Source organism: Camellia sinensis, chromosome 9 (genome assembly GCF_055761805.1).
Source record: "Camellia sinensis isolate YWXY chromosome 9, ASM5576180v1, whole genome shotgun sequence".
NCBI classification, from domain to species: domain Eukaryota; kingdom Viridiplantae; phylum Streptophyta; class Magnoliopsida; order Ericales; family Theaceae; genus Camellia; species Camellia sinensis.
In genome coordinates this window covers 39,688,415-39,711,904 of record NC_138969.1, presented here as the reverse complement: position 1 = coordinate 39,711,904, position 23,490 = coordinate 39,688,415, and the positions used below count along the sequence as shown (strand labels likewise).

The window sequence follows — 23,490 nt, the reverse complement described above, 5'->3', positions numbered from 1 at the left end:
AGACTCTTTTGTTAGCTAAGTTATCTATGCCACATAAAAAAGGTTACTACCACATTTTGACTCTAATTGATCTGTACACCATTCTTAGGATTGTCCATAGTAGTCATACTTGTGTAAATTCAAAGTTTAACTTGGAAAAATTTCCTTATCAACAAAATATATAGCATCAGATTAAAGGACAGAGGGCATAACATTCAAATTTTACATTTAATAATGCACCATTGAGCAAACCCAAATCCATGGAAGCATATATTCAATCCCTTGTATCATTATTTTTCTTTTTTCTTCATTTTGCTAAAACACCAACCATGGTACTAGAACTTATGATTTTATGATTCTAGTTAAGCCAAGCGATTCAAATCACATTAGGATCTAAAAATGTGTAGAATTTTAAAACAACAACAAACCTACTAAAAAAATCATATAGAATTGTTTAAATTGTTAATGCTTTCAGTGAAGCTTACTTCAAAATAAAAATGGTATTGTTTTCACATACTATCATTACCCTTATTTTTGTCACAAGGACTACATTTTGCTAGGCTTCTATTTGAGAGTAAGATCCCAATCTTTAGGTATTGATAAAAACTAAATGAATTCACTACTTTTTAAGGTACATATATCAGAATTATTGGACCACAAATGTTCTTCCATGCTTGAAGAGATAAGAGAAATAAGGTTATCTCTAATGTGATCAATAAGAGGAACAATCTTTAGGAAGAGGCCAGATAAAAGGCTTTTAGGAGAGCCATGATTTTAAATAAACTATATCCTACACAAAGATTAACATGTTGCAAAGCCAGCCTGTCTATCCAATCTACATCCTGCAAATTCAATGTTTTCCACATAATGAATAAGAGAATAGCCTGGAATAGCAACTCAAAGTATAAAAAGAAAAAACTACCAAGAAACACTTCATTTCGAAGTGGCTGCTTCCAAAACGATCAAGAAACACTTCATTTCATTTGAAGATTGATTCAACATGTACAGATGATGGCTATAACCATACAAGAACTAAAACACAATTTCATACAAGAACTAAAATGATCATGGATTCATTTAAAAAAAAAAACGTGAGGAGATAAATAATTTTATATGACAAACCTGCAAGCCACCCTCATTGAAGATGTGAAGAAAATTAAGACTTGTAACAGCAGCTACCCAAGCAGTACCATGTGCCACAACCTTTGCTTCTTTTTCAAAACGCATAAACCACTGGATTTTCTTTAGCTAACAGTCAGCAATGGTGAAGCTCCTCCATAGTTGTTTGAAGAAGGTAATTTTACATTTGTAGATGTTGTGTCTAGTTATGAGGATGTTGATATTGAAGCATAAGAGTAAATCACAAACACAAGAAATACTATTAAAAAAAATAAAACAAATAAAAATAAAAAAGCTAGCCAACCTCGTTGTTATTTGCCCAGCTACTGAAAGTGCGATACATAAGAGTACTCATGCCCTTTTCACCCTTGCATAGATTTGCAAACACACTTTCGTTTTCGTTTAGTGCAGCCATTGTAAAACCACAGTAATCAGTCATTGATGGAACTCAGGGGCCTCTTCCGATGTCGTGAAAATCTTTCTGTTATATGATAATATTAGTAATTAATACGGGTTGTTTTGATTTGGAACACTGTGACAATTTAAGTGTGATACATCAATTCATTGCCAACAATCTCAAAGCCATCTCATAAATAGGGAAGTGAAATGGTAAATTGTCATAGCGACAGTGAAATATAAATTATAATGTACTCCTAGCACATAATATAGAATCTTTAGTAGTAGTATTGCATGAATGTGAGTGGCCTACAACAATCCATTATCGGTGTCTTATGTATAGGACAAACGTTTCACTGAATTAAAATTGAATTCATCAAGTGCACACTTGATTCAGTTTAAGATTATGTGAAATGGGATCTGACTTGATTCGATTATGAACTTAGTATATTTTAGTACATATGGTTTCTATTTAAATCCTAAGGGGTATATCACAACTAACAAGCATCAACGGAGTTATCAATACAGCTTCTCCATGCTTTCAATTTTCTCTTTACATAATACAGACTGGTTAAAATTACCTACCTTTTTTCTTGCTTCACTCATTAAACAACAAAAGCACCATAGCATCATTATTATCTATTAAAATTACAAAGACAAATGATGACATGAAACAACAGTTTGGATTCCTTAATATAGGAGTATCCGTCGTGTTCAATGGTGGTTAGGCTTCCAAGCATGTTATAACAAAGAAAGCGCCTTTTTCCAAGCTGCATGGGAGTAGAACTTGGTTGAAAAGCCTCCTGTATTTTTGACCCTGCTGAGATAATTGTGCTCTTTTGTACCTCCTTCCCCTTTTCCATTGTTTCTTTTCAACTATGAGAGGCTTTTTTTTCGGGATTTTGGAAACAAACTCAAATCATCATTAATCTCTTCATCAAAATCGCCACTATATACAAACTGTTTTCACAATCTTTTTCTGCTAGGTGGTTCAAATTCATCATGGCTATCTTCACCAAGATTACTTAAACTACCAGATATATAAGGTTTCTCTTCCTCTTTCTCTTTATCAAACAAGAGGAGACCATTATTGTTCTTTGATTGTAAAGTAGGAATACCTTTTGTAAGAGATTTCATTGATGATGGAACGGCCGATTCCCAAATACCATACTTCCCCATAGCATTAATAACAGCCAATGCATTTCTAGTTGGCTTCCATGACATACAGCATATTACATCATCAAATTTTTGCCTGTCAATGTCCAGCCTCTGATCCACATCCCAGATCAAGACCTATCTGTCTAAACCAGAAGTGGCCATATATTTCCCATTAGGTGACCAAGGCAAGAAACAAATTCGTTCCACATGATCACCTCTTAAAGAGAATAGCTTTTTAGCTGTGTCTCTATCGTACATGACAACATCATTTTTCAAACCAAGGACAGCTAACACCTTACCATCTGGACTCCAACAAAGTATATTCATGACAGAAAATCCAAACCAGTTGTCAAGAGCTATGCCTTTGAGAGTGTGTAATGCTATTCTAGATTGGAGTTCTTAATATATGATTGTCCCAACTGAATCAAGTGAACCCAAGTACTTGCTTTTAGGATCAAAAGCTAAACCAGTGACTGACCCTTTATGTCCTTTCAAAACCCTCTCAATTTAACCATCTATAGTATTGATAAGTTTAATACTCTCATCATCACCAGTGGCTGCCAACATGTTACTAGGTTTATTAAATGCAAGCACACGAATTGGCAATGTAAATTTGGTGATGTTGGTTTGAAACTCTCCACCTGACAACATTATTTATAAAAAAAATTAATCAAATTAAAAACTTAAAACAAACATAGGCTTCAATATATTAAGCTCAAAATGGAAATTTCATCCACCCATTATAGTGTTAACATGGTTTCTCACTACTGAGTTCTCTAATTAATGTTTATCATGTAAGTAAACTAGAATATGACAATTGTGATAACCCTGTTCTGTATTATACTAATTAATCTTAATTATGATTGCGATTATGTGTTTAATATGATTTTGGATGTCGTTTATATGATTATATGTGATTTTGAACTTCTATCTGTTCACCGTAGAAAAATTTGTTCTACTTACTATTATGAACTGGAAATTGAAGGCCTTATCGGCCACAGAAACCGAAATTGACTATGCCATTATAATTGGCGTAATTTTTAGAGCCTATGGTAAAATTTAATTGAAAACTGATTTGGAATGAATTAATTAGTTAAACTGATTGAATTAAACACTATTAATTAATCCTAATCAAATTTGATTAAGAGAGCCTATAAATAGGCCAACTTACACTCATATGCATCTTGCTATGAGCCCAAAATCTGAATTACACTCTAGTGAGAGAGAGGGGCCAGTTCTAGAGTGAGGATATAGCAATCCCGGTTTTCCTTTTCGATATCTGTTGTATTCCGGACTTTGGTTCTGTGGAGTTGGTAGTTGTATCTATCTTATTGTCATCCTTTGATTCCATTTGTTTGAGTTTTAGGATGTGTTAGGCATGTTTCGAGCAGGTGGGTTGAGTCTTGGTCTATAATCTTGTTGCCAGGTTTTAGGTCGTTCCGCTCGAGCGGGTCGTCTAGCGCTCGAGCGGAGATTGCACACTCCTAGTATTTTTTGGTGCTCTGCAAAACTTCTGCAGGTGTGATTTCTACGCTCGAGCGGATTTCTTGCACTCGAGCGGGTCACGCTCAAGCGAGCTTGTTGGGGCTCGAGCGGGTAATACATTTTTTGGTGTAAGTTCTGGGAGGGGGAAATCTACGCTCGAGCGGACTGGTTTTCGCGCTTGAGCGGATGTACTTTATTCTTGTGTTTTGGCGCTCGAGCGAGCCTTATTGCGCTCGAGCATGTCCAGATTTTGTGCTTTACGCTCGAGCGTCCTGTTCTCCGATCGAGCGGGAATGTCGTATATCAGAAGGCAGTTAGGCATTTTTGATTCACTTTTTACATTCACTCTCTCTCTCACTTTCCCAAAACCGATTTTGAGAGCCTCTCTCTCAAGAAACTTCATTCTCTCTAGGGTTTGATCTAGTTAGAGTGCTTCCCTTTCCTTTGGCCTTTGTAAAAGTTGTGTTGATCGTCGAGGGCATCGTTTTGAACCGTGGATCTTGGAGTTTGGAGCATTTTGGTTTTCTTCATCTCCTTCCCTTGGGCTCCGAATTTGAGGTAGGGATTCCTACTCACTTTTATGGGTTTTGACCTAGATATTGAGTTTTTGTATAAATGGTTTTGGGTTTTGGAAACTAGGGTTTCAAATGTTTAATTTTGAAAAGAGGGTTTTGTTTATTTTGGACCATAAATACGTATTTGGGTTTCAAAATGAGTATATTGATGTTGTTGGTAATATATGGATTGTTGGAGTCAATATTGGGAATCAAGGGAAAAATGCCATGTTTGGGTATTTTTGGGTCACTAGTGTAATTAATGACAAGTGTTGAGAAAATATGGAATTGAGTTGAATATAATGAAATTGGCTCATTATGAGATGGATTAGTGAAGTTGGATTTATTAATCGCTCACTTTTGGAAATATGAATAAATTATCTGTTAACGCATTTATTATCTGTTTAGAAATAATTGCCTTGGGCTATCGGTGGAGGGGTAGTCGTGATTGTTGTAGACAATGCATGATGATTAGGCAAACTAAAACTAATCAATGGAATGTGTCATCGTATATGACAGTTGAAAGAATACATTAACTTTATGTATTGTTTGATGATGTATATGATAATTGTTTATATGTATTGTGTTGTGTGGGAGGAGATAAGGGATGTACTCCACGATTTAGGGGAAGATAGGGGATGGACCTCTAAATCGGTTAATGTTTGGAAGAAGATAGGGGATGGACTCCGGTGATACAGCTCATATGCTTATCCGTTGAAGTGTTGATATAGCTCATATGCTTATCTATGGAAGTGTTGATATAGCTCATATGCTTATCTATGGAAGTGTTGATATAGCTCATATGCTTATCTGTTGAGGTGTTGATACAGCTTGTATGCTTATCTATTGCGAAATGAAAAATGTTTAATATGAATTATTATTTCATTTAGAGTGTGTGGCCAGGTTTTGAGCCACGGGTATGAATTTGGAAATTGGATAAGAAATGGAAAATGAAATGAAACATAGACATAGTGGTCATGTAATGGAAATGGTTTATGAATTGATTTATGGGAGTTAAACATTTATCGATTGCTAATATCTTAGTTACTGCTCATATTGTGTTTAGCATATCTCTACTGGGCGTTGGCTCACCCTATATGGGACATTATTTTCAGGTACAGGTAGCATGCCACCTCCAAGGACATAGCTTAGATGGTTATGGGAGTTGAAGACTCTTTTTGATTATTTTGTTTGTATTACATGTATATCAAGCCAAGGGCTTATTTTGTATAGAGTTAGTACTCTTCTTTTGTGTAACCAAGTGTTGACTTGGAAAGCTGTAAGCCCGTAGGGCATTTACTTTTGTTGTTAACATGTAATACTGTTGTAAGAACTACTCTGATGAATGGAAAGGCGTTGATTTTCTTATATTACTGCATGTCTGAATGATGGGTATTATGTATTATTTTGAGGGCATTACAACTTGGTATCAGAGCGTACCGGGTTCGAATACTTTGGGTACGTGGTAAGTGATTAGTATACAACTTGTTAGAGACTTAAATGTAATGTTATGTGCTTATGTGATAACGTGTTTATGTGATTATTTGGGTATGGGATTTAGTTTCTAGGATGTTGATTGGATCCTTGGGTTTCTGTGAGTCTTGTTGGAAAAGCACTTGATCAATGCTGTTTCTAACCGGAACTCTAGTAACGCCTCGGGACTATCATTATCTGGAAATGAAATTCGTAAGTGCTTATGTGATTGTGTCCTTACATGGAATGAATTACAGTTGTCCATGCATTAGGACGCGAGTGTTATAGCTTCGGCACATTTATGAATGTGCTAACGTTCTTCGTTACCTTTATTAGGATGTCAGGGCGAGGACGAGGTGGTAGGCGTGGCAGGCGGGGTAGGCAGGAGATGCGGTGCATCTGGGAGGCACTAAGATGTATCAGGATTTGGGTCGCCAGTTCTGGTGGCAGGGAATGAAGAGAGATGTGGCAGTCTTCGTGTCTAAGTGCCTTACTTGTCAGCAAGTGAAGGCCGAACATCAGAGGCCAGCGGGTTTGTTGCAACACTTGCCTATTGCCGAGTGGAAGTGGGAGCATGTCACTATGGACTTCGTTGTAGGTCTTCCGAAGACTCAGCGGGGTAGTGATGCTATTTGGGTGGTTGTAGACCGGTTGACTAAGTCAGCGCACTTTATTCCTATGCGCGTGAGAGATTCGGTAGATCATCTTGCTGACTTGTATATTCGGAACATAGTGAGGTTGTACGGGGTCCCAGTAACGATCGTCTCAGATAGAGATCCTCGTTTTACTGCTAGGTTGTGGCAGAGTTTGCAGAGTGCCTTGGGCACTAAGTTGACCTTTAGTACGGCTTATCATCCTCAAACTGACGGGCAGTCCGAGCGTTATGCCTTGAGGATATGCTTCGAGGTTGTGTCCTTGACTTTAGTGGGACGTGGGAGAGGCACTTGCCCTTGGTAGAGTTTGCCTACAACAATAGTTTCCAGTCTAGCATCGGTATGGCATCATTTGAGGCCTTGTATGGCCGACCGTGTAGGTCTCCAGTTTATTGGGCTGAGGTGGGTGATGCACCTTTGTTGGGTTCAGAGTTGGTAAGAGAGACGACGGAGAAAGTTGAGCTTATCCGTAGGAGGCTTGTTACAGCCCAGAGTCGCCAAAAGAGTTATGCTGACCGTAGGAAGAGGCCTTTGGCATTTGAGTTAGGTGATCATGTTTTCTTGAAAATATCACCTAGGCGAGGTTTGATGAGGTTCGGGAAGAGTAGGAAGTTATCCCCTCGGTTTATCGGTCCCTTTGAGATCCTTGAGAGGATTGTGGAAGTTACTTATCGTTTGGCTTTGCCACCACAGTTGTCCGGGGTGGGTTCATGACGTGTTTCATGTTAGTATGCTTCGGAAGTACGAGCCGAATTCGTACCATGTGTTGGATTGGACCGATTTGGAGGTAGATGAGGATGCCTCGTATGAGGAGAGACCGGTTCGGGTCTTGGATAGGCGGGATCAAGTCTTGCGAGGCAAGACCATTCCCTTGGTAAAGATTTTGTGGAAACATCACGGAGTGGAGGAAGCCACTTGGGAACGTGAGTTGGAGGTCCGCGAGAAATATCCGGACTTGTTTGTTGACGTGTAATCATGCATTGGAAATTTTGTAATCTTATTGAACCTTAAGAGCATTATATATGTCTTAAGTTGTAAAACATTGTGAATGTTTTGTTTTATGGAAGTATTGTAGAACTTGCCTTAAATTGGAAGTTTGTTATAACATTGTATATGTTGAATGTATTGTAGAAATGGAGATATATCATGAATGTGAAATATGATATAGAATTGTGAAACATATATGTAGAAATTGATGAATTTCAAGGAAAGCATGTTGTTAATACATATTGAGATATGTGGTAAATTGCCTCTTGAATAGAGATGGAATGACCGGAAATGGGTCGAGTTGTTAAATTTTGCATTTGTAATAATGCTGGGAATTGAGAAAATCTTGTTTCTGAAAAACTTGTCTTTAATTTCGGGGACGAAATTCTTTAACGGGGGAAGGTTATAGCAATCCCGGTTTTCCCTTTCGATATCTATTGTATTTCGGACTTTGGTTCCGTGGAGTTGGTAGTTGTATCTATCTTATTGTCATCCTTTGATTCCATTTGTTTGAGTTTTAGGATGTGTTGGGCATGTTTCGAGCAGGTGGTTTGAGCCTTGGTCTAAAATCTTGTTGCCAGGTTTTTGGTTGTTCCGCTCGAGCGGGTCGTCTAGTGCTCGAGCGGAGATTGCACACTCCTAGTATTTTTTGGTGCTCTGCAAAACTTCTGCAGGTGTGATTTCTATGCTCGAGCGGATTTCTTGTGCTCGAGCAGGTCGCGCTCGAGCGGGCTTGTTGGGGCTCGAGCAGGTAATACATTTTTTGGTGTAAGTTCTGGAAGAGGGAAATCTATGCTCGAGCGGACTGGTTTTCGCGCTCAAGCGGATGTATTTTATTCTTGTGTCTTGGCGCTCGAGCGAGCATTATTGCGCTCAAGCGTGTCCAGATTTTTGTGCTTTACGCTCGAGCGTCCTGTTCTCCGATCGAGCGGGAATGTCGTCTATCAGAAGGCAGTTAGGCATTTTTGAATCACTTTTTACATTCACTCTCTCTCTTACTTTCCCAAAACCGATTTTGAGAGACTCTCTCTCTAGAAACTCCCTTCTCTCTAGGGTTTGATCTAGTTAGAGTGCTTCCCTTTCCTTTGGCCTTTGTAAAAGTTGTGTTGATCGTCGAGGGCATCGTTTTGATCCGTGGATCTTGGAGTTTGGAGCATTTTGGTTTTCTTCATCTCCTTCCCTTGGGCTCCGAATTTGAGGTAGGGATTTCTACTCACTTTTATGGGTTTTTACCTAGATATTGAGTTTTTGTATAAATGGTTTTGGGTTTTGGAAACTAGGGTTTCAAATGTTTAATTTTGAAAAGAGGGTTTTGTTTATTTTGGACCATAAATACGTATTTGGGTTTCAAAATGAGTATATTGATGTTGTTGGTAATATATGGACTCTTGGAGTCAATATTGGGAATCAAGGGAAAAATGCCATGTTTGGGTATTTTTGGGTCACTAGTGTAATTAATGACAAGTGTTGAGAAAATATGGAATTGAGTTGAATATAATGAAATTGGCTCATTATGAGATGGATTAGTGAAGTTGGATTTATTAATCGCTCACTTTTGGAAATATGGATAAATTATCTGTTAACGCATTTATTATCTGTTTAGAAATAATTGCCTTGGGCTACCAGTGGAGGGTAGTCGTAATTATTGTAGACAATGCATGATGATTAGGCAAACTGAAACTAATCAATGGAATGTGTCATCGTATATGACAGTTGAAAGAATACATTAACTTTATGTATTGTTTGATGATGTATATGATAATTGTTTATATGCATTGTGTTGTGTGGGAGGAGATAGGGGATGTACTCCACGGTTTAGGGGAAGATAGGAGATGGACCTCTAAACCGGTTAATGTTTGGGAGAAGATAGGGGATGGACTCCGGTGATACAGCTCATATGCTTATCCGTTGAAGTGTTGATATAGCTCATATGCTTATCTATGGAAGTGTTGATATAGCTCATATGCTTATCTATGGAAGTGTGGATATAGCTCATATGCTTATCTGTTGAGGTGTTGATATAGCTTGTATGCTTATCTATTGCGAAATGGGAAATGTTTAATATGAATTATTATTTCGTTTAGAGTGTGTGGCCAGGTTCTGAGCCACGGGTATGAATTTGGAAATTGAATAAGAAATGGAAAATGAAATGAAACATAGACATAGTGGTCATGTAATGGAAATGGTTTATGAATTGATTTATGGGAGTTAAACATTTATCAATTGCTAATGTCTTAGTTACTGCTCATATTGTGTCTAGCATATCTCTACTGGGCGTTGGCTCACCCTATATGGGACATTATTTTCAGGTACAGGTAGCATGCCACCTCCAAGGACATAGCTTGGATGGTTATGGGAGTTGAAGACTCTTTTTGATTATTTTGTTGGTATTATATGTATATCAAGCCAAGGGCTTATTTGTATAGAGTTAGTACTCTTCTTTTGTGTAACCAAGTGTTGACTTGGAAAGCTGTAAGCCCGTAGGCATTTACTTTTGTTGTTAACATGTAATACTGTTGTAAGAACTACTCTGATGAATGGAAAGGCGTTGATTTTCTTATATTACTGCATGTCTGAATGATGGGTATTATGTATTATTTTGAGGGCGTTACAGAGGAAGAGGAAGAATTATGCAATTTGGCTCAAAGCTTGAGAATTAGGGGCTAAACTCAAGAATTAACTATACTTTGTGAAGATTGGAGCTCCTAGGAGAGTGAATTCATAAGTTTGAGTTTGTAATTTTGTGGAATCAAAGTTAGATTGTGATCAAAAAGTGTGGTTTGAGTTGTATATAGAGTTAAATATATGAATTAAGCTAAGCTTGATAAATTTGAGATCATTGGATGCATACATGTAAGGATTGACCATAATTTTGCATGTTTGAAGGTAAAGCATGTTGATCATGTTGTTTTGAGGGTTGTTTGATACATGCATGCAGGAATTTCCATGTATTGGGGCTTAATTTCAAGCTTTGAAGCTTGTTCATGCTAAATACAATCATGATTTGTGTATATATATATAATTTATGGTTTGAAAGTTGTTAAACCCATGGAATTTTAAGCTATGGTTACAAATTATCTTCAAATGTATGTTTTGGGAGTGTATCTGCATATTTGAATGCCTTATACATGAATTGGACCCTTGGGATTTTGATTTGAACTTCAAATAGAATTCTGGAAAACCCATAATTCGTCAAGCCTGCTCGAGTGGGGAATACGCCGCTCTAGCGTAAAATGTTAGTTCCCAGAACTTTTGCAGACATGGATGTCCGCTCGAGCGGGGAGAGTCACACTTGAGCGTAAGTCACATTGTTTCAACTCTCAGCTCGAGCGTCTAGGGTCACGCTCGAGCGTAAAGTTGAAGTAACCAGTACTTTTGCAAACAAAAGGGGTCCGCTTGAGCGGCGAAATCTGCGCTCGAGCGGGGAGCCCTGTTTCAGAAATTTTGAAAAATGGTTTCCTGTTTCGTTTTCTGTTCTCTTTCATTCCTAAGCACTCTTAGGCATGCATTGGGCATTGTGAATGGATTAAGAAGATATGAAAAAGGCCTAAAAAGAATATATGAATTTGGAACGGATTGAATTGCTTATGACCCATTGTGTCTATGAAATGTGTAGGATTGAGCACAAGGGCAAATCATCCAGCGGATCACTGTGAGTAATATCTTGGTAAAGATTTTTGAAATATGCTATTTGTCCAATTGCTTGCTCTTATTTGAATTTCATAAGTTTGTTAATTCGAATTATGGACAAATGTTCGTTATGCCGAATGATTGGGCCCAAGGCCGTTTCATATAAATAAATAGGCCAAAGGCCGTTGGATATGAATGATTAGGCCAAAGGCCGTTGGACATAAATGATTGGGCCAAAGGCCGTCGGATATTAATGATTTGGGCCAAAGACCGTTGGATATTAATGATTGGGCCAAAGGCCGTCGGACATGAATGAATTGGGCCTGAAGCCATTTGAGATGTCTGAATCTGTAGTCACTTGATACATTGGATGGAAACATAAATTGGGCCTAAGGCCGTTTGATGTATTTGTTTCGAATTCCATTCATGTACCTTTTTTAATTGATATTATTCACTGGGCTTTCGTTCACTCTCATTCATGTGTCTGTAGGTGAGCCAAGAGATGTCCAAACCTAGCCTCAGTGAAGTATGCGAGAGATAGTCAAGTTTTGAGGAGTCAACCCATACGTCTCACGCATGAGACTTGTTTTTGCCCTTTTGTTCTATTGTTACATTTTTACTATGTTGGTGAGAACTTTGGATCACCTTTGTACGTAAGCTTTTGATTAGTTGACTATGACCTGAATGATCCTGTTGTGCAAAGCTTATGTGTTAACCTCCTTTGTGTGAGTTATTATAGAATACTTTTGGAATGATTTTGTTATGCCATGTAAGCACAGCTCCATGGATAAAGTTTTAAATTGCTTCCGTTTTGACCCTTTTACTCTGGTGAAATGCGTTTCGTTTGGTCTGAGGCCGTAAGTAATCTCATGATTACTAGCCGATTATGTCCTTAACCCATAGGGGCGGGTTCGGGTCATGACAACAATAAGCCTTACCTAAGCACAAACCATAGTAAGTATAGCGATCCCGGTTTTCCCTTCATTATTTATTATATTCTGGACTCGGTTCTGTAGTTGATTGTTGTTGTCTGTATCGCGTTTCCGTCCTTTAACTCTTTGTATTTGAGTTTTGGGTTGTGTTAGGCTGGTTTGAAACAGGTTGGTTGTGTTTAGAAACAAATAGTTAATGCCCAGATTTTGGCCTTCACGCTCGAGCGGGTCCTTTTGCATTTGCTCCTCCGCTCGAGCGGCAGTCTGACGCTCAAGCGGGATTCTTCAGCCTTCAATATTTTTTTCGCAGGTCTGAAAATGCTGGAAGTGTGCTTTCGACGCTCGAGCGTCCATTCTCATGCTCGAGAGGGAGTCTGTGTTTGACGCTCGAGCGGGGCGTTCCACACTCGAGCGGACTGTGTGTATTTTAATCCAAGAAGAAGCTTTTTGAATCACTTTTTCGGCCCTCTCTCTCTCTCTAAAGCAACCCAAAACCCCAATTTGAGAGCTTCTCTCTCTAGAATACTCTCTCTCTCTACATTTTGATCTTGATTTAGTGAGACCCAACCCTTGTGTCTTCATTAAAGTGTTGGAGCTTCTCAAGACCTCCATTTTGATCTGAAAAGTTGTGGGTTTGAAGCACTTTCGAGTTTATTCATCATCTCCTTTGGGTCTCTTCATTTGAGGTAGGGATAACTACTCATAAACATATGGTCATTTTGATTTAATGTTGAAGTTGGGAAATTTTGGGTGTTAGGGTTTCAAAACTTGAAATGTATAAAGAGGGGTTTTGTTCCTTTTGAACTATACATGTGTATATGGGTCTTAAAATGAGGTTATTGATGTTTATTGATGATATTTGGACCTTTGGGTCAATGTTGAGAAAAGGGGGAAAATGCCTTAGTTGGGCCTAATCGGGTCATTGGTGTAATTAATGAAATTAATTATGCGAATGTGAAATTGATTTGGAAATAATAAAATTGGGAAGTTATGAGATGGAATGGTGTAGTTGGATTGATTAATCACTCACCTATGAAAATATTGATAATTTATCTGTTTGATGAATTTATTATCTGTTTAGAAATAATTATTTTGGGTTATCGATGGAGGATAGTCTTAATTATTGTAGACACTGCATGATGATTAGGTGATTTAAAACTAATCAATTGAGTATGTCATTGAATATGACAGATGGAATAACACATTGAATATGTGCTTGCTTGATCATTGTACATGATAAGTGTTTAAATACATTGCATATGTATCTTGTTTGAGCAGAGATAGGGGATGTACTCCAAGGTTTGAGAGGAGATAGGGGATGTACTCTCAAACTTGTTTGGGATGAGATAGGGGATGAACTCCATTGATAATTAAGTTGACCGAAGTGTCCAGGTTGAAAGTCCCGAAATCTTGATTACATTTGCATGACGTAGATGAATTGAAGTGTTGAAGTATTATTGATATGAGTTGTAGTCTCATTTTGAATTGAAGTATGGAAATGTTAATGATGTGAGTTGTAGTCTCATATTAAGTGATTATGATTGAAGTATTGTTAACATGAGTTGTAGTTTCGTTATAAACTGTCTGGATGAATTGAGAACCATATCTAAGAATTGGTTTGGATAATGAAACGGAAAAGGATTGATATATATATATATATATATATGTGAATATGGATTGGTTATGAAAGAGATGTACGTCTGTTTATTTGAGTTAAACATTTATCAAAAGCTAATGTTTTAGTTATCGTTCATATTATGTTTAGCATATCTCTACTGGGCGTTGGCTCACCCTATATGGGACATCACTTTCAGGTACAGGTGATATGCCGCCTCCAAGGATGTAGCTTGGGAGGTTGTAGAAGCTGAAGGCTTACTTTTGTGATTATCTTGTGTATTACATGTAAATTCAAGCCAAGGGCTTAATGTGTTTAGAGTTAGAACTCTCTATTTTTGTAACCAAGTGTTGTCTTGGAAAGTTATAAGCCCGTAGGGCATTTACTTTTGTTGTCAACATGTAATACTTTTGAACTAAATACTCTGATGAATGGAAACATGTTTTATTCTTTTATGTCTATGGATGTCTTGAATGATTGGTTTATATGTATTTTTTTTGAGGGCGTTACAGTAAGGGCCTCACACCGAGTAGGGTTCACTTTCCTCCTAAAATAGAGTGCTCAAACAAAATTAGATTTATCAGGTGGAGGAAGAGGACTTCAATCCTGAAGTAGTGTACAAAATATTGTCTTGATCTAAAATTCTTTAGATTCTAAATTCTCTCTCCACAATTCTATATTAAAGTTTACTCCTCTTATGTCATCAACTAAAACTATATAGTCTACAAATAATACGATATCCTCTTGAATGTTCTTAATAGATTCATTTATAATTAATGTAAAAAGATAAGGACTTAGTACTGATTTTTTTATGTAAACCTATTACCATTACAAATTCACATGTTTCTCCTCTGTTTAAACAATAGTTACAACTTAGATATACATATATATCTTTAATTATATCAACATATCTAACTAATACTCCTTATTTTCCAAAACTATCCACATTATATCTATCTAGCAGCTCATAATGCTATCTAGGAAGCCTATCATATGCCTTATCTAAACCAATAATCACCATATAAGGTCCTGCAAATTCAAAAACTTCCGTATCTCATGAGAATTTGTCAACAACTTTACTGCATATATTTTTTTTTCTTTTCTGGCATTTTCTCAGCAACAAAACAGAGGCAAAAACTATAAATATCATTAGAAAAATGTACAGCATAAAACTATCATCTTAATTTTCATTCTAAGGGACTAAAAATAGAGCTAAAGAATAAAACTCAATTTCTTCAATTTTAGTTTCTGACAATTTCTAAGTAGATAAACAAAGGCAAAATGGAGAAATATGACTAGACAAAACAAAAACATGCTGATTTTTCAGGCTAAGGAAGCAACAAAAAAAAAATAATTCAAAATGAAGAAATAAAATTGAATTGCATTCATCGAATAATAGAAATCATCAAATTTGAATATTGCAAGGGTCATTGTCGATCCAAACCCTAGGAGCATATTCAAATCACAAAATAAGAAGAAACGAAAGAAGATAGAAACAAAGAGAAAAACAATCGAGAGAGAGAGAGTACCTTGAACTCAATCAAAACCCTAGGTACAGATTCAAACCCGAAAACAAGAAGAAACAGAGAAAGAAACTTGAGAAAGAGAGAGAGAGAGTGAGAGAGAGAGAAAGAGAACGTACCTTCAATGATCGAGTTCGAAAGAATTGGGACAAGCTGATTGTGTTTTTAGAATATAAGAAACAAAGAGAGCACAAGATTGAGAAGAACAACAAGGAGAGAGAGAGAAAGAGAGAGAACAAGATTGAGGGACACAAAGAGAGTGAGAGATTCATACCACTGTGAGATCGATAGAGTGCAAGAACGCGTGCGAGTTTAGACACCCCATTTTTTACTGTCCTTAAGTCTCGGGTGCCACTAATTGATCCCTTAATGATGAAAGTTATGCTGTACGAATGTTCGATTTCTTCAGCAAGGAAAGCTCTAAATCCCAACCTTACACCCCATTTTGGACCAAAACTATTTTAGACCTTAAAACCCTCTCTTTCAAAATATTTTTGAAAATGTTTCTACGATGTTCCGAGGCTCGCATTTAGTTTAAATATTGCACTTTTCGGTAAACCGAGCAAGGACAAAGTGGAAATAAATGGAAAAGAGGTGAACTCTTTGAAAAATCTTTTAAACCTCTTATTTATAGGTTTGGAGTTGAAGAAAATTGGAGGAGAGAGAAGAAAACTAGTTGGGAAGTGGTTGAGCATCAAATCGTTGAGAGAGAATTAAGCATCCTTCACTAAATCAGGGCCATCCTTTTGAAGACTTGGACTTTAGTTATGAGGCCACCAACATTGGAAAGTGGACTTTTGGGGCTTCATTTTAGATTCAAGAATGACCTAAAACTGAGTCCGAATGAAGAAGATATGACCATTTGAAGTCTGGCCTAGAAGCAGATTTTTGATGGCCTGCAGGTGGGCGGCAGATGGCCGGCCGACCAGCTTTGATGGCCGGCAATGCACACTTTTGGTTGGCAGGCCATGTGCCAGCCACTACAGTAAAACCCAGATTTTTTTTTTCCCTAGCTGTTTTCACAAAGTTCTAGTTGTCCTTTTTTAGATATTTTCGACCTAAGGCTCATGTTTTCTATATATAGAGGACCTCTCTTCTTGCTTTCAAGGTTAGAAACATTTAGAAATGAGGAAATATTTTTCAAAAAATCCTCTCTCTCTACAATTCTCTCTCTCTTTTGTAACTTGCATAGCCTTTGCCCAAACACTTCAAACCAAACCTAGAGAGCTTCTTACTGGGGTGATTTGAGCTTGAATTTAAGCTCTTGAAGCACTTGAGAGTGTGAAATTGTTGATTTATGACTTAAGGGTTTATTCCTCTTCAAGAGGTAACCTTCTCTTGCTTTTGTACCATCTCTACACCACTTATTTTCTATCCTTTCTTGCTGATTTTGAAGTGTTTTTCAACTATTTTATGGGTTGAAACTTGTGGTTAAGGCTATTAAAGGTAGAGGGGTTAACCACCCTTCTTTGAATCTTGTTCTCTAAACCTTTACACTTGTGTTTCCCTTCTCTTCATCAACTTTTTTTTGAGCTTTTTACCATTGATTTTCAGAGATTTTCAAAGGCTAATAAAGTGGTTTTGAAGTCCCAAAAATGGAGGGGTTAGCCACCCCTCTTTTGACTTGTTTACTTGCTTAAATTGCTCCATGTTTTAGCTTATTATTTTAGCTATTTTTGTCTTCATTCCAGCACATTTTTGTACTATTTTTGGGCTTTTTTGGATTTTCTAAACTCTGAAATTTTGGGCTGAAACTTGTGATTTAAGGCCATTAAAGGTTGAGGGGTGGTCCACCTTTCTTTACACCTTGCTTTGAAGGCCTTTACCCTTGTGTTTCCCACCTTTGCACTATCTTTTTTTGAGCTTTTAAACACTATTTTTTAGAGTTATTTCAGTGGCTAAAATCATGTTTTGAAGTCCAAATTTGGAGGGGTTAGCCTCCCCTCCTTGTGTCTTGCTTATTAGCCTAGTTAGTACCATGTTTTAGCATATTAATCTAGCTATTTTTAGCTCAATTTTAGCATATTTTAGGACTTATTTTAGCACTGTTTTGGGCTGATAGTTGCATTTGAGCTTTTTTTTGCATGCTTGTAGTGTAATGGTCCTCATGAGTTTAATGTTCTAGGCCTTAGACACCATCTCCTTTGAGTTAATAGCATTTATTTATGCTTTTCTCACTCATTTTCAGCACTAATAATCTCTACAACCTATCTCATTTCTTGGTTTTTTGTTTTATTTTGAAAGTGGTTCAAACTACTTGTTTGTTTAAAGCATGAGATTGAGATGTCATGCTTAATGGTTTAATCCCTTAGGAGGTTCATTACCAACGGTATGATGTCTATTTCATGCCTAAGACAACTCTTGGTTTGAGCCTTCTTTCCATTAAAGGACTTAAACTCAGCCTTTGGACTCAATTGATTAAAGGACGGTTGGTAATCAAAATGAAGTAATTAAAATTGGGACTAAAAGTGAGCAAGGTAATAATTTGGTTGTGTTTAATCGGATGTTAATTGAGCACATGAAACTTGGGCTATTTCATACTTACTAGTGATGAAATGATTCGAGTTTCCAAGGTCACCACTTCTCTTGATCTTCCATGATAGGGAGGTGGCTTTGAGAGTCTCATGTCATTGCATTTATTGAACTTGCACGCTTTCATTCACAAGCCATCATGCAATGAAATTGCTTGAGTTGGTGGTTTGTGGCTTAAGCTCACTACGCCTTTGATTTGTTCGTGAAAAGGGAGGGGTGAGTTGTGCAAACAAACTCTTGAAATACCCTGTATATGCTCTGTTTGTCCTGTATTACAGCAAGGAGAACTGGGCAGCAGTGGCTGACAGGCCACTTTACATGGCCGGTAGGTGGCCGGCAGACCACCTTTGATGGCTGGCCAGCCATCACTGGTGGCCGGAAACCCTCATGACTGGCCGGGCAGCTATTGATGCAGAGTTCAACAGCATGTTTGTAAGGCAGAGCAAAGTTATTCTGAAAAGTGGGCAACAGTGTTGGTGTTCTAGTGTGCAACAGAGGCTCTCCGAAAGCAAAACAGTGGCTTTTCAGGTGGAAACTGAACACGTGCATGAGCATCCCTCGCATTCCAAGCTTGTTTAATGTTTAAATATTTAGATTAAATATTTGTTGTAATTAATTAATTGTAGCTAATTAATTTTGTCAAGTGTTGTAATATTTAGTTAACTAGAATAGTTAGTTAATTTATATGTTGTTGTAATAATTAGTTAAGTAGTTTAGCTAATTTCATTTGTTTTGTAATAATTAGCTTATCTTAGATTAGCTAGTTAGTTTATTCGGACTCTCCTTCATGAGAGCGCAATGTAATAATGTGTATGTCTTCCAACCCCATGTCTTTCTCCCTTTTATTTACTAGCTTATGATGGTTAGTTTAGAGGCATCACGTTTTGTTTAGCATGATTCATGTTTGCATCCATTTGTATTGCATGCACCGAGGCTCGGTTCATAATTCTAACTACATTGTTATTGCTTATACTTCTTGAATACGTGATTAGATAGCATGCTATTACTTGCTTTATATGCCATATTAGTCACCGAGCTTATTAGTTGCATATCTCATGTGTTGCATTAGTCATATTGCATAGTTAGGAATCATGCATTTTTCTAACTCATATCTTTTTGGCTTGGAGTACTAGGTGAGCCTTTACTCGCTTTAGCATAATTGCATGAGTTTTGATGTTGTCATGTTTAGCACGCTTGCTATGAGGCTAATTGCTTAAATGATAAATTGCTTGAATACCTATGAATGAAGGCTTATTGCTTGAATTGGAATGATTGGAGCAATGTTCATATGCGATCACTTTTTCAAGTGGTACATATTTGAAATAATTTTCAAAACAAACATGACTCGAAATGTTCCAATTCTTGCAAAGTTAGTCTATACTTGTGTGTGTGCGCATCACATAGTAATGCTAGCCTAGTAAACTGGAACAAGAGCATATAATGTACATAAGATTAATATCATGATTAGTAGAGGCCGATCTTTGATCGGACGAGCGGGGGTGCTCAAATGTATTCATGACCTTCCCCTCTTGTACCTAAGTTCCCAAGCCAAGACAATCTTAGTGATGACGGACACGTGGCCTTTGGCACAAATCATGGGTTTCCTAAATTTCCCAATAATATTTAGGTGGAGACTCTATATTTGGCAAAGCAGTCAATTTTTGACAATTTGATTCAAAATTGATTTTTCAAAAGATTTTTCGGATTTGGACTCTTTGGTGTTTATCAATTTCACATTGCACTTGTGAGATTAGATTCAGAACTTTGGGAGTCTGAACTGTAGGGCTTATTTTTGAACTTCCGAAAGGGGGTGCAAAAAAGTCGAGCTGCAGCGAGAAACAGAATGATCATTGTGAACGGCTAGGGCAAATATAAAGAGAAAAGGAAATTAAATCAAAGAAAATAAAGAATAAATTAGTTATTTGGGACTGATAATTAGGTGGTCGCAAATTATATGGTAGCAAAAGGCCATTTTTTTAGTAGTGACACTTCCAATAAAGTGAGAAATTTTCAGCTGTCAAAGTGTGATCTATTTATGATTTTGTATCAGTGAGAGTGCTTCGAAATAGAGAAACGACTAGAACCCTCTTCTTCGAGGGTTGTACTATTCTCCTTCCCGGTCCACTTCCACGAGATGCTCACCTTGCCGTGCAGTGGTGGTAGAGATCAGATTGAGATCAATTGATTTGATCGCTACAACAGTTGAGTTCATCAGAATACATATGGCTTTGTAAATGTACAGATTTGAGGCATGGATTGATTTTCAGAGATACCTTGGATCTAATCTTGATTGTTCAAGATTTAGTTTTGGTAGGTCAGAGCATATCTAGTGGTCTTTGTCCTCTTTTTTCTTTTTTCCTTTTTTTTTCATTTCTACACAGAGAGAGAGAGAGAGAGAGAGAGAGAGAGAGAGATGAAGAGTGAGAGAGAGAGATAGAGAGATGTTACTGTTGTTGTTATTGGTGATGATGATGATTATAACAGATAGTGACTTACTATATTGATTGGTTTAGTGTATTCATTTCCTCATATGTTGTTGTTGTTATTGTTTTCATTTGGATTAGGATTTCAACAGATAATACTCTTTTTTCTCTGGTTTTGCGTTCAACAGATAGGTTAAAAATAAGAAGAAAAAAATATGTGGAAAATTTCAACAAATAATAGAGAGAGAAAAGAGAAGTGGAGAAAGGAGCAGATAGATATAAAAAGTTTGAAAATGATGTGCATTTGAACATATAAAAAAATAGGTTAAAAAAATTCAACAGATAGATTAAAAAAATTTGAATAGATAGATATAAATTTAAACAGATAGTCAAAGAAAAGTCAAACAGATAAAAAAGTCAACAAATAAATTAAGGGGTAAAATTGGAAATGAAATGACCTTCTAGAACAACAAAAGAATTTTTCATCAAACTATTTTACAAAAGGTGAACCTCTCACTAACAAAAAAATACCCACTAAATCTAATGCCTTATACCCTTCCTACTTTAAAGTTTTCAACAATTATCTCTTTTTATCTATTACTACCTACTTATCTATTTTGTTTAATTTAAACCACACAGTCCAAACAGAGAGTGAATTAAATGAAGATGAATTCATTAAGCAGTATTGTATAAAATAATTGTGAATTTAAACTGCATGATAAGTATAATAAAAAAAGGCAGCCCTACATAATGGTATAATGAATGATGATTATTATAAATAAAAAAAATATAATTATTACAAATTTGTCTTACCTTACTGTATATACATGATTATAAAAGAATAATTTAAAAATATATATATATATATATATGAATTTGAATAACACAAAGATAACATAGTAGCACTAACACTTTTTTTGTTTTTTTAATCAACAAATATTAGTTGTTAGTTGTTAGATTAGCAATTATGGGAGAGAATCTCCCCACTCTTGACAAAGCACATAAGTGCTTGCACTTTCTTAATTCAACTTCCTTAAAGGGAATTAAACTCATGACCTCTTTGAAACTGAACTTTAAGGAAAGTATGGTGACCAACTAGACTAGGCCTAATTAGTTTTGTTGTAATGCTTACACTTGTAAATAGGGGTGTGCGCGGTGCGGTTCGGACAGTTTGAGAGTAAAATTACAAATCGAATGGCGAGTTAGCAGATTGACAAACTGCGGTTTGGGCGGTTTTTGGCAGATTGACGGATTGAATAATATTTTAACTAATTATCATACATTTGCATAATATATAACACTAATTTGTATAATATTTTTTTACATATATAACACAAAGTAATTTTACATAATATGTTTCATAGATATAACCACTAATTTGTAATAAATTCCATATCTTAAATCTCTCTCGCACTTATTTTTACATTGATATTTCATTGGAAGTTAAAAAATATATACGTATTAATTATAGCGGAGCGGAGCGGTTCGGTTGACGGATTATAAATTTTAAAGTTTAAACCACAGTTAACAGTTAAAACGGTGCGAATTGATACAAATCAGTGTAATTTTAACGAATTAAACAGTATTTTATACGAACCTACTTGTAAAGTTCGGAATGTTGGCTTCATAATGTTACTGTTTTCCGCGTAAAACACAAGTTCATAAACGGGTTTCTTTGTAAATTGTCTAAGTTGATCCTTATTACATCATCATGATCATGATGGCGTGATATGAATAGGTTGCTTTTGCAGAATAGTCGGAAAATTTTAGAAGTAACTTTCTCACATTCCATCATGTAAAAATATGGAAAAAAAATATATTCACTAATTTTTATTTATTTATTTTTAAAGTGATAATGCAACACAATTGAAACCATTATGTACGGACTAAAATACAACATCAACATTTATGTCTAATTTAGTAGACTAGTAGAGTGATACGACCATTTGAAGTTGTTATATGATTATGCGATGTAATTAATTTATTTAAAAATTTATTATTTTATTATATAATTTTATGCTGGAGCCAATAAGTTGTGAAGTATAGATGACTACCTCAATTTTTCTTCTTGGTTAATAATTGAAACTTTTTTTTAATGAATTTTTTATAAATTATTTGAGTTTTTTTAAACATGAATTTTTTCTTCCATTTAGAGGATTTAAAGGGATAATGGACTGTTTTATAAGGAAAAACCTAATCTTCATAATTGAATGAAAATTGGTTAAGGAAATCGATTTTTGAGAAAGAATTAAACAATAATGGGAATTTTTACTTTAAAATCTCACGATTAGGTTAATTAGATTCTACCTAATTAACCCTTGAAAATTTGGCCTTGACACAATTACTTTCTTGTCATAATTTTTTATTTAACAAAATTAATAAAATAAAATAAAATATTTAAGTACTCTCCTATACAATAATAAAATTACCTAAATTATTAATTAAAATATATTTTTGACATCATTAAAAATTAGTAATTGATTTGATAATTTATTAATAAAAACAGTCATTTGTTATTCAATTAAAAACTTAAAAGGTATTACAGGAACAATCCGTATTTTAAATAAACCTCATAAAGTATATTTATAATTTACCCTATAATATAATGATGTTGATGTTAAACTTCTGAAAATAGTCTCAAAATTATGTCAATTTTAACTTTCCCAAATCTACAACGAGTTTGTGAACCTCACACATGAAGTGAATCTTCTTCCCGTATTAGTACTAGGGTTGCAAATGAACAGAATTGTTCGTGAATAGACTCGAGCTCAATTCGATAAGGACTTGTTCGAACTCGGTTCGTTCAATTTTTATTGTATTTGAGCTCGAATTCATTAAAATCTTAATAAACAAATCTAAACATTCTAAAATTCGACTCGTTTAACATTTATTAAAAAATAAATAAATATATTATTTATATATTAAATAATGCAAAAATATGTATAAAATATAAAATAAATATGTTATTTATATAGTTTAAAATGTAAAATGTATATAATATCTAACTATATATAATACATTTATATAATAG

The 23,490-nt window shown here is 35.8% G+C and overlaps 1 pseudogene; it reads right to left on the bottom strand.

Moving 5' to 3' along the window:
* Positions 1-855: 855 nt before the first annotated feature.
* LOC145789357 (protein ENHANCER OF LHP1 1-like) overlaps positions 856-23,490 on the bottom strand; it is a 35,152-nt pseudogene continuing 12,517 nt past the window's right edge.